At 32.5% G+C, this 12,159-nt stretch overlaps 1 pseudogene; it reads left to right on the top strand.

The window, feature by feature from the left end:
- The first annotated feature begins 260 nt into the window (after positions 1–260).
- LOC132915829 (uncharacterized) overlaps positions 261–12,159 on the top strand; it is a 29,216-nt pseudogene continuing 17,317 nt past the window's right edge.

The raw sequence follows: 12,159 nt of genomic DNA, 5'->3' as shown, positions 1-12,159 counted from the left end.
ATATTTTAAACGTAAAGGTTAGATGTTAAATTCTACTCAAATCAAATAAAATATTTAATTAAATATAAAAAAAAGTTAAAGTATTTACTTAGTTATGTTTATTCCAAATTGTTTGTTTCGATATAATTTTTGCAAAATATTAAAGAATATATACTTGCGTAAATAAGAATATTACTTTCAAAGTCGAAACAATCATATAAACATTGATGTAGGAGCATTATAAATTCATAATTTTATTTTGTATACTTTGTTTCAGATAGAGAAATGAACATCTTTTTGCCCATTAGCAGTTGGTAGATAATGGTATTATATCATGAGACGTAATTTGATATGCCAGTTCCGTTAGATGGGAACACTATCTGCTTCGCATGTATATACAAGTTTCCGGTGAACCAAAATAAGAAGAGAAACCTTTGTTTGAGTTAATGAATTAAAAACTATTTGAAAGTGATCTGTGGAACAGTATAATTCAGAGAGATGAGGATGGAAGTTACAGAGTCACAACCTTTCAAAAACTTAAAAGAATTATTCGATAACGTGGGTAACTTGAAACCATGGCCAGAAATTGGAGAACTACGAGATTCAACTGATTATGTGTACAGTGGTTTAGAAATAAGCGCAGGAAGAACGCGGTTAGAAAAATTGGATAGAGAAGTACATCCGAAAACGTTGCTCTGTCATGATATGAAAGGTGGCTACCTAGAAGACAGGTAATAGAAATCACTATATTTATTAATTCATATATTATACATAATATACCCGTGATTTTTCAGATTTATATATGGATCAGAATCTTATGATTCTTACCTATTTTTATCACTGGAGTGTTATTGACACTTTTGTGTATTTTAGTCATCATTTCATAACTGTGCCCCCTTTTGGATGGATTAATGCAGCACATAATCATGGTGTAAAAGTTCTTGGTACTGTAATTACGGAAAGAGAAAGGTATCTGGGATGTTATACTTGAATCTCAGGAAGAAGTAAGAAGATTTGCAGATGCACTAATACTTGTTGCAAAATTTTATAAGTTTGATGGCTGGTTATTAAATATTGAAAATACCATTAAAAGTGAGCAAGTTAATAATTTAATTTATTTTGTAAAATATCTAACAGAAAATATTCATGAAGCAATTAGAAATTCTGAAATTATATGGTACGATGGCGTAACCAATGAAGGAAAATTAAATTGGCAAAATAAGCTTAACAGTAAAAACATGTAAGCTTATTACACTCTTATACTTTTACAATTGTTTCTGTTTGTAAATTTTATTTAATGTTCTGAATACAATGTTTCAGAGATTTCTTTTTAAACTGCGATGCCATTTACTTGAATTATAACTGGATGAAATCAAAATTGAAAAACAGTTTGGCACTTGCAAAAAATCACAGCAGAGATATTTATGATATTTATGTAGGACTTGATATTTGGGGAAGAGGTTGTCCTGGCGGTGGTGGATTTAATTCATCATATGTAATTACAATATTACTTATTTTATTGTAGCATATAATATAATATCGTTTAATATTTCATTAAACCATTATAATCTACAGGCTTTACAAAAAATACGACACGAAGGACTTTCTGTTGCACTTTTTGGTCCAGGTTGGACTCACGAATTTTTCGGATCTAAGACATTCCAAGAAGTAGAAGATCTATTTTGGGCACAGTTGTTTCCTTATTTATATGTTCATGTATCTATCTACGAAGAAGAGGTATTCAAAACATCATTTTGCCGTGGCAGTGGTAGCATGTATTATCGCTGTGGTCAGGTATGTCAAATTTTGACAAACACATTATTTTTAACAAACTGAATTTATCATAAAAGATATAACTTAGAAAACACGAAGTTGGCACCCTGCTGAGGGTAGCCACCCACATGCTATATTTATTTTTATTTTATTTTTTTTATTACCAATGAGATATAACACTTTACCAAATGTCCTTCATGACAAATTGTAAAAACCAAAATAAACCATAAAAAAAAAAAAAAAAAAAAAAAAAAAAAACTGAATTTATTACATGAATATATTATAACTGAGATGCACATATTTTATGCAGGCACTATATGAAAGGGATGGAAACAGATTTAAACACAAACCATTTTACAATTTATCCCTGCAAAATCCACAAATTTCAGTACCTATACCGCACATGAAATTTACATCATCGCCTCAACTTCCAGAACCGAAAAGTGAAAACGATCGAAATGAGTGTTCAGAAGAACCGATACATTATGTTTATGAAACGAGGAAGAATGTTGTTCGAGTATTAAAAAATGTTGTAAATATTGAAAATAAAATGCCAATGCTATATGTAAATAGCTTCGAATTTTGCAGCGAGTTCTCTTTCAGAGGTGGTGGTTGCATAGAATTAACTACAAATGATCTTACAACTAGGTCATATCACAGGTGAAGGAGTTATATATTTTGTAATTAAATTTATGATACCTCGCACAATTGTATTTTATATATTAATTATGTGTTTAAATTCATTTACAGACTATTTCTCGTTCACATCGAATTTCAACAAGACATTGTAGCAATCATTGCTTATAAAAAAATGGAGTCGTCCATAGCAAATGGAAGTCAACCCGAACCAATACTAGTTCTCGGCAATAATACAGGCTTAAAATCCATCGTTCATTATAAATCAAGGAATTTGGTTGCCAACTGGAAAAGATGGTAAGTCTACAAAATATAAATTGAAATATTTGTAACATAAAAAACAAGATCACAGAATTTAACAAGTAACCGTGATAGTTAGATATTCGAGATACTATCAACAATGTTTTTAGGTTCAATAACGAATCCGCGGTTAACGGGATAACGAATATACTTTCTTCCAAAGTCTAAGTCGGACTGTTTGCTAAAAACGTGAAATATCCACTGATCGTAAGGACGTTGTTTTACTCGCTGATGAGATCGCACGAGAATGTTCCTCTCCATCACAGTGATGCTACAGAGAAAAACTATGATGGGGTGTGTCTCAGGTCACGAGATGATCGGATTCGTCGAGGACAACCCTCGTTCAGAAAGTGAGGGAAATGAACGTTGCCGTTAATTGGTTAATTTCTATGTATTTACTTAAAATTCTATATAAGAGTTGGTCGCAAATAATCTGTTAATTAAAACAGAAATTTCTATGTTGGTGGTTAGAGAAAGATGCTAGCCGCCATTGAAAGAAAGTTGCTAGCGGGAAACGTCGTTCGTGAGGAAAGCAGATCTGCCGTATCTTCCGGACTGTTAGGATAAAGACTGTTTGTCAATTTGAAGGACCTTAGTCAATTAAATCCTAAAATTTATAGCGGGTCCTCAGGCTAGCTGAACATATACTGTGAATGATGCATCGACATCTGGCAATCATGTTGCGGGAATAATTGGGTCTGTGTGTGGCGAGCCACGGGGCAAAGACGGTTGGAATGTTTACTGCTGGATGTCGGTACAACTGTTTCTTTTTAAGGAGATCTATGCAATTCTATACCTCTGTTAGGTAAAACGTTCATCCCGTGACCGCGGCTACGTTCGGCGACTAGTGGTCGCCTCGAGCCCAAGCTCATTATCGCAAATCTCGGACGATTATAATCGGTTTAATTCACAAAGATTTATAAGGACTAAAGATTTATAAAGATCAGTTTAATTTATAAAGATTTCTGATGACTACAGATTTATGATGATCGGTTTAATTTATAAAGATAGTGTTGGGAAATTTTCCAAAGAATTCCAAGGGGAAGGCCCGGTGTCCTTTCATCTTCTACATATATATGCAATTGGTTACATGCTACAAACGGACTAATTACAATTAGCAATAGTTATTACCATTAATAGCTATTATTCAATATAAGGAACGTGTTGAAATTACATGATTCTCAGGAGCATATAATTTTAAGACTATTTTTCATTGTGCTATGCTCTTGGGATCTGCCATTTTAAAGTACGATAAACTAGGGCTCGAGCTTAAGTACTTAGAACTACGACATAAGACAAAAAATACAGTTTTTAACTTCTAAGTTAAGAAAACGAAATTTTCGAATGAAAGTATATTGCATTACGTGAAATTTTGAAATATTTACAAGACTTTTCGTTTGCATATTTTAAGAACTTATATAACAGTAAAAGAAAAGCATCTATTTCAATGTCGAAAATTAAGCAAATTAAATGAGAGGAAATAGTTGATAAATTATGATCTTATGTTGAACTGTTAGTTTCAGTTTCTTTCTATAAAAGGCTTCATGTGGTGCTTTTAACAAAGATAATTGTGGTATTATCTTAAATTTCAAATCGTAAATGGAGATATATTAAACCTTTAGTTTGAAAATTAATTTGAAGTTTTTACAAGGTGTCTTTAAGTTCATAATCTTTTTTAACTGTTGCATAAATGCAAAAAAATATTCTATTTAAAGGACAATTTAAATTGAAAAAAATTCACACAGGAGAATATTAACAATAGTTTTACTATTAATTCTATGTAAAAAGAGGAAGTAAACAATATTCAAATTATTGATTTATGTAAACTTATTTTTATTCGTTTTCTGAAATTACATAAACTTTTCTAAATTCTATAAAATAAAAATCTTTTTCAATGGAAGAACATTTTAACAAAAAGAGTCTCTTAGATTTACAGAATATACAGAAAAATGTTGTATGTTGCTGATTTTCCCAACAAAATCATACAATGCATAGAAATGCCAATATAGTCTGATGTGTGATCTCGAAATTCTAAAAGCGTCGAAAAAGTCACGTTCGTATTAATGTTCGTAATACTATATTCTTTCTATTTAACATGAAATTTTCCTTTTTGTTGTCAGTGTTTACCGAACGAACATGAGGACTGTGAACGAAATTGGTATATCTTTTGCGAGGAGTAACGTCTGCTATCTGGGAAAGATCGTCCTCAAACAAAAGCATCGACACCTGGACGGTAAGTCTGCTTCTCGTACTTTATACTGTCGCTCGCATTTCGCGTTCCCTCGATAAATGTACGTAGCAGGTGGATTGCGTCACAGTAAAAGTGTATTACCAGAGGACGAGGGTTTCGACCGTGTAAAAACCGTTCTCCGACTATCAGACCTGGCTACAATCATCTTTTAATCTTTGAGAACCACTCTAGTGAAAGGAATACTAACGTTTCACCATAGGATGTCTATCCAACATATCTTATCGCTCAATATTTCATGGGTCGGCTTCGTGATTATAGGATAAGCCCATTTCTCATTGGTCGACCCTACATTATTATGGGATTAGATCGAGATGGCGAAGTTAATCCTCGTTAGTTTTCCTTCTCTCGCTTTTTCTTTTTTTGCTTATTTATGCACAGACGCACGAAAACATTTGAACAGTCATGCACATATTTTTTGATATTACATATTATGCGTGTTGTACGAAACATTTTGAAATTCCGTTAAAACTGTTATGAGATTCGACTATTATTTTTATATTGGTGAAGTTTGAAGCGAATCTGAAAAAATATATAAAAATTACAAGATACCTAGTACAAGTATACATATATTTTGTACAGATCACAAGAATACTTAAGCAAGAAATTATTTATTACTAGATTCTGGATTTTTATGCAAATTGATATTTTTGGGAATGTAATTAAGAAAAGTAGAATTTATATAGAAAATTGTGTAATTATTTAGAACGCTGCTGTTTTGGATTTCCATAATTTTTTCATATGTTGTAGAAATCAACATTTTTAACAACTTTTTACTGCCGGACTCTTGTAGTTTTCAAGATATTTTCCTTTTTTTTTCTTTTTTTTTTTATTTTATTTTATTTTATTTTGGTTTTTACAATTTGCCCTGAAGGACATTTGGTAGTCTTATATCTCATTGGTGATAAAATGGCCTGATAAAATGATACCTAATTCTAACCTATACATATAAACTATAAACAAAAGATGAGAATTAGGTTTGGGTTAGCTGTTATTTTATTGGATTAGACTTCACAGCGGTCGACAATCAGCATACGTTGTCTCGGGCGCATAATCGTGCAATAGGTACAATTCACTGTAATATCGACAGATTTTTGCAAATGTCTCGGATATTAAGACCGAGCAGCGGTTATACGTGCAGGAAAAAGTTGTTTAGAATCATGAGCCCGACAATATATTAAAAAAGCATAAAAATTCAAGACGGCGGCAGCTTTCTAAATAATTACCATGAATTGTTTTAAGTATCAAGTATCATGTATATGCCAATAATAGGTAACTTGTTTAATTTTTCTTACGACTTTGTTTTATTAAATTCCTTTAAGGTTTCCTTATGGTTGATTATATCATTTAGGTCAGGAAGCAAAACTTCGATAAAGCTCTGTATTCGTAATAAATTAAATTCGGGATCTGCTGAAATGGAGGAAGAATTTAAAGCGTGCGCTACTTGAAATATCAGCGAACAAACAATTTTAGAACCGGATAATTCTTGCAATATTTGTTGTAGATATTTACTTTAGAAAATGTTATTTGGATAATATTTTTGATTCAAATTTTATTTCTGGCGGTTATGAGCCTTATCTTTATAAAAAACAGAAATATTTACGTATATGTGTATACTTGTTTATGTATATATTGATAATATCTGTAGAATTTTGAACAGTCGTAATGTCGTGACAAAAGTGTCATCAACTAATCTGTGCGCTGTGTTTCACTTTTTTATTCCTGTTAAATTAAATTACATCTTCGAGTAAATTTTAGCAATAAGCAATAAGCTTTTCCTTTAAGATATAGTACCTATGAGATAGGGAGGGGTTAGGTTACACAGATTGTACGATTTTCTTTTTCAGTTACAGTTTTTAATTACAGCAGCTCAGGTATTTACTTAACTCTTTCGTTTCTATGGCTGAAATATTTAATAAATGGTCGAGATAATATTCCTCGGGTGACACTGTGGAGGAGATGATATCTCGTGTAACTATTTATCAAAACGATGCAAAACGTGTAAATTGGATTGCCGTATCTGTCTCCGATTGTTCATCTAGTTCCAACTTGAAAAACTTAGATATTCTTTATTTCCCCGAGAACTGTTGGATTAAGGAAATTGATTGGAGATGATCGTTTGTTTGATTTTAAAATATAACAACTTTAACACTAGGTTTACGCACATTTCGAATGCGTCAAATAGACGCGTATAGATATAGGTATACTACACAGAAAGCTTGGAAACTGGAAAGCTTTGCAAAAAATGAATTTCGATATACATTTATATTGCTAAATGGATGAAAGTTAATGGGAGAGAAATGTAAATGGCTCGTGTAATTTTCCGCATGAAATTCGAAATACGTCGAAATGACGTCTCCCGTAAATTATATCACTTCGATGAGCTACTAAAATTACAAGCGTTTATGCGTTTTGATTGCACCGAACCGTTTCAGTATAGGTTTAACTCTGATTTCGTTTGCATCCGTCTGAAAGTGGTTTGTACAGGACGCATATTGATCGGTTGCCGTGTACACCGTTAATTTTCCAATCAACGGCATTTTGAATATAGCGACGACATTTGCGCTTTAGTCGCGTAAATGAACTATGGACGACTTGGTTACGATGGATTAATATCCGAATATTAATATTAGGTGAAAATATTATCATAAAATCGGACAGTGTATATTTAAAATTACGAAAGTAAACTATTTCGTTTAAAACAATATTTTAGTGCATTAAATATAAATTTTATTCAAAGTTATAGAATAATTTTTATTTCTTCCAAAAATGAAATTTAGTATATTCTACATTGTGTACTGCCGTATACACCGGTTAATAGCTAAATATTGTATCAATATCGTTTTCAATTTGGGATTTAATATACGTATCAATGTTTTCAATATAGAAATTCAATATAAAAATGAAATGGTAACTGCAGAAACCGAGAATTGGTAATTAAAAGAATAAATGCTATTATTTTCAAGCGCTACGTTAACAGGTTTCATTTACGGAAAAATTTCCAGTTAAGAGGAATATTTTCCATTATTTATATTTATAAAAGAGGGATTTAAAAATTACCTCAGTGGTAGAACATGTTCCAGGAACGAAACAAATGGTATATACTCGTCAATGAATGTAACTAAATTTTTACATTTTAAAAATTCGACGTTACTTGTCGAATGATGTACATACGTACATACATATGTACATACGTATACAATACTTATATACGTATATTTGCAAATACTATAATTAATTTAACCGAGGTTGATTCTTTTTGTAAATTTTTAATTCATTAATTGTAGACGTTTCTGGTTCAGAAATGACCTAGTTATCAACAGGTTAACAATTTTCTATCTGCCTTGGCCAGTATGAAATTATTCGAAATTTGATTTTTAATCATATCCATCGGCACACTCGGTGCGTGAAAAAAGCAATCGCGTGAAGCTTAGCCGGGCAATCGATGCGTTCCAATGATTTGTTGCAGCATGGTCCAATACCGTTTAAACCGTAACCGACAATAATCAACAGTTTCACTGACCACGATGATAAAGTTAACGCCAGCAATTTTCGGGCGTGCACCAGACACTAATAGCTGTCATCCATTACGAGCTCTGATGTTCTCGAAGTGAACAGCCACGGGCCGGTTACTCGTTTGTTTTAACAGTCACATCGCGAACGAGCAACGCAAATTACGTTCTGCTTGCCGTGTGTCACAATAACAACTATTTGTAATCGAAGAATGCGACCGGCTCATTGATATTCCTGCGGTTATCGAGTCGAATTTTTCTGCGGTTCTACCTGCTGTTACAGTTTGCATTATAATATTTCTTTCTTTCTTTCTTTCTTTTTCTTTCTTTTTCTTTCTTTTTCTTTCTTTCTTTCTTTCCTTTTCTTTCTTTCTTTCTTTCCTTTTCTTTTCCTTTTTCTCTCTTTCCTTTGTTCACCATGTATGTTTTGCTTGTCAGTTACGTCAAGTACTACTTACACACAGTGGCTCATGAAAGTTTTCCGACATTTACCATAGAACATTTTTATAGATATGTACGTTGTACATGTTATGACACTGCTGACGTTTATGCAAATGTGCTTTTTTATAGAATGCAAATAGGAGAACGAAATTAATAAATAAATAATAAATAAAATGAAATATATAAAGATAGAAGTTTGTTAGAATGATTAGCAGACTATAAAAATGTATTGTTTTATTTCACGTTCTTTGTATGATGCATGTTTTGCATATTTATGTATAAGGCCATATGCAAACGTATCTATCACGTATTTATGTGACGTATTTATCTCGTCGAACGTTGTTACGACCGTTTGCGGAGAGACGCGGCCGCGGAGAGACGCGGTCGCGGGGAAAACGCGTCAGCGAGAGGGGTAAATTCTCGCTACGATTCGTGTAATCGACACCGCGAAGTAGTGGTTCCTCGTGTTTCGATTAGGATAACCGGAGCGGTTTAATGAATTTATCACTGTGTTAATAGGTTAAAATATCGTCTATATTCAACGATTAGTCATACACTAATATGAGCGTCACAAGAGATAAAAGTCTCTGGAACTCGCGGCCAGGTGGCAACCATAAACTCGTCGATACATTGTATTGATATACGACGCCGGCGGACCGCTAGCGACGGTTAGAAACACGACATTGAAGGGGCGCCGTGACAATGTGCGAACATCTGGTTGCCAGTCTGCCCGCGGTAGATGATCCGGTCGATGAGGGTGTCATTCGACGTAACAACCGTTATGCGTAATTTAAAAAATCTAATGATTCCACAAGAAGATAATAAATATGGCTTTGATTATTAATTTGTCATTTATCTATATATTTTAGTAACATTCGTGAATTGTTGATGTAAATCGACAAAATCGTCCACATGTTGCGACTTACATATATTCTATTTGCTATACGTAACATTTTGAAGTTTCGCCAATATTGTAATAAAACACAAATATATCGTGACTACGCTGCTCAAATTTGTAACGAGTCTGAAAATCTATATAGAGGTTACAAAAATTATTATATTATTATAATATAATAATATAATATAAGTTATTGCGTCTATGCTGTGCTGGTTTTGTCGTTGACTTTGATCGGTTATAGAAGTTTTTGATCAAAGGATGACCCTAGTTAATAGGTTAAAATTCATCAGAGTCTTGATACAGAAAGTCATGCATAGTAAAAGTAAAATTCATTTCGCATGTGAGACGATAAACGGTACCAAAATCGTGTTACATCGCGCGATCGAACCTATTATAAAACGGCGTATGATGACGTACTATAGGAAAATAATGGTTCGTTATCTCGATACTAGATGCTCGTTTGACAGGAACTATAATACTTTTAAAGTCTTTGATACGGTGTTAAATTACGTCAACGATGGCCAGCTCGTCGATTCACGGAATGTATAATCTTCGACAGCGAGGATCGGCTCTGTTATGGTCGGTAAAGCGAAAGAATATCGTCTCTAGTCCTTAAGGTATTGCATAAACGTTCTTTCGCAACTATTCTAAACATCAGTAGCTTGGACGTTTCTTTTGAAGCGTGCCTCCTCGACCGTGTTTGCGGCGGACGATCGATAACTTCCCCCTTCCGTCATCCATACCGCGTTGGCGCATCCTCCAGCTTCTATTCGCGCGTAGGAAGCAACACAGTGAGGGTTGAATTACGGTAGAATTTTACAAGTGAGTGTTGAATTACGGTAGAATTTTACAGGAATTATCAGAGGGTTCGGTACTTCCTGAAAAAATTTCTTTTTTTCTTTTTTTCTTCTTTTTTCTTTTTTTTTTTTTTTTTTTTTTTTTGCGTTCACTTATTCGCGTGGTTCGCAATTTCTGTAGTACATTTATCGATAATTATAAAAATATAAGTAAATATTACTAGCATTGATATCGCGAAGTCTTTGTAACAGTTGAGAGCAACATATATATAGTGTATATATTATCTACATATCTATATATAACTTGTTCCTATTTATTATACTATTTTCATCTTTTTTTCTACACATCTACTTACGCATCTGGTCGTCATATTGTAAGAATCATATGACATTGCTGAAAAACTGCAACAGTCAGTTTTTATATACTACTTTCAAATCCGGTCAATCATTGACTACAGATACGAAAAATCTGCAATTTGTGCACTAAGATTTGAAATTGGAAAGAATAAACAGGCAAAATGTACGTATATGTCTAACTTATAACCAATGGATCTGTCTATTATAATACGATAATAGGGAGACTATAACGAAAATAATGTACGCATAGAAATGTATTCAGATCCATAAGAATGATGACTCTAAAATTAACAATTTCCATAATAGGATATAATAGGAAATAATGTCATAATCAATAATGTTCAATTTTAAAGACGTAAAAATTGAAGAGACGATATACAAATATTTGAAACATTCAAAGTGTAGTATTTTTTATAGTATTTAGCAGGTGTATACGTATAAAAGGGATAACGTAAAAATATTTATTAATATAATATAATATAATATAATATAATATAATATAATATAATATAGAAAAATAATACGCAAATATTAGATACGTATAAATATTATAATACTATGCACATATGGAAATTAGACTTGTGAAAATTTATGAAAATTTATGAAAAATCTTATGAAATTTAGCGGAAAGATAAAAACTAAATTAAAAGTAGCGAGGAGCAAAAATAAATTACATTGGCGGTTTAATATCTGAGAGGATTACGTGTATTGGTTTTGCAGCGGTATTAATTTTCTCTGGTTTTACGTTGGACTAAATTTTCTGATGTGTATGCTCCCATATTTGATCGAAAAACACATTCCTCTCTTTCTGCAAATAATTATTCTGATTTTAAATTTGTTTATCTGTTTACTCTTCTCGTCGGAAGATTTATTGAAATGTCCTTAGCGGTAACTAATGAAATTTTAAAACGGGAATATCCGTTAGAAACGTATAAATTTCTCACAACAGCATGGCGTACATTTTGGCCAATTTTATTATACATTTTTCAACAAGGATAAAGGGTTATTTCTCGATAATAAGACACGACATAATTATTTCTATTTCACTTCTATTGGGTCAACGATCAAATAATTTCCTTTGTGCAGCATTTCAATTGCTACGTACTATTTTACACAGTCCTATAATGCGTACTTTATCTTCTAGCTATGAATTCTTTAAACACTGTCGCAAAATATTAAACGACAACAGTTTGTGTGGCACGTTATTTGATGATTGTC

Source organism: Bombus pascuorum, unplaced genomic scaffold (assembly GCF_905332965.1).
Source record: "Bombus pascuorum unplaced genomic scaffold, iyBomPasc1.1, whole genome shotgun sequence".
NCBI lineage: Eukaryota > Metazoa > Arthropoda > Insecta > Hymenoptera > Apidae > Bombus > Bombus pascuorum.
Note: the sequence above shows the minus strand (reverse complement) of the source record. Positions and strands in the feature narration are given on the sequence as shown.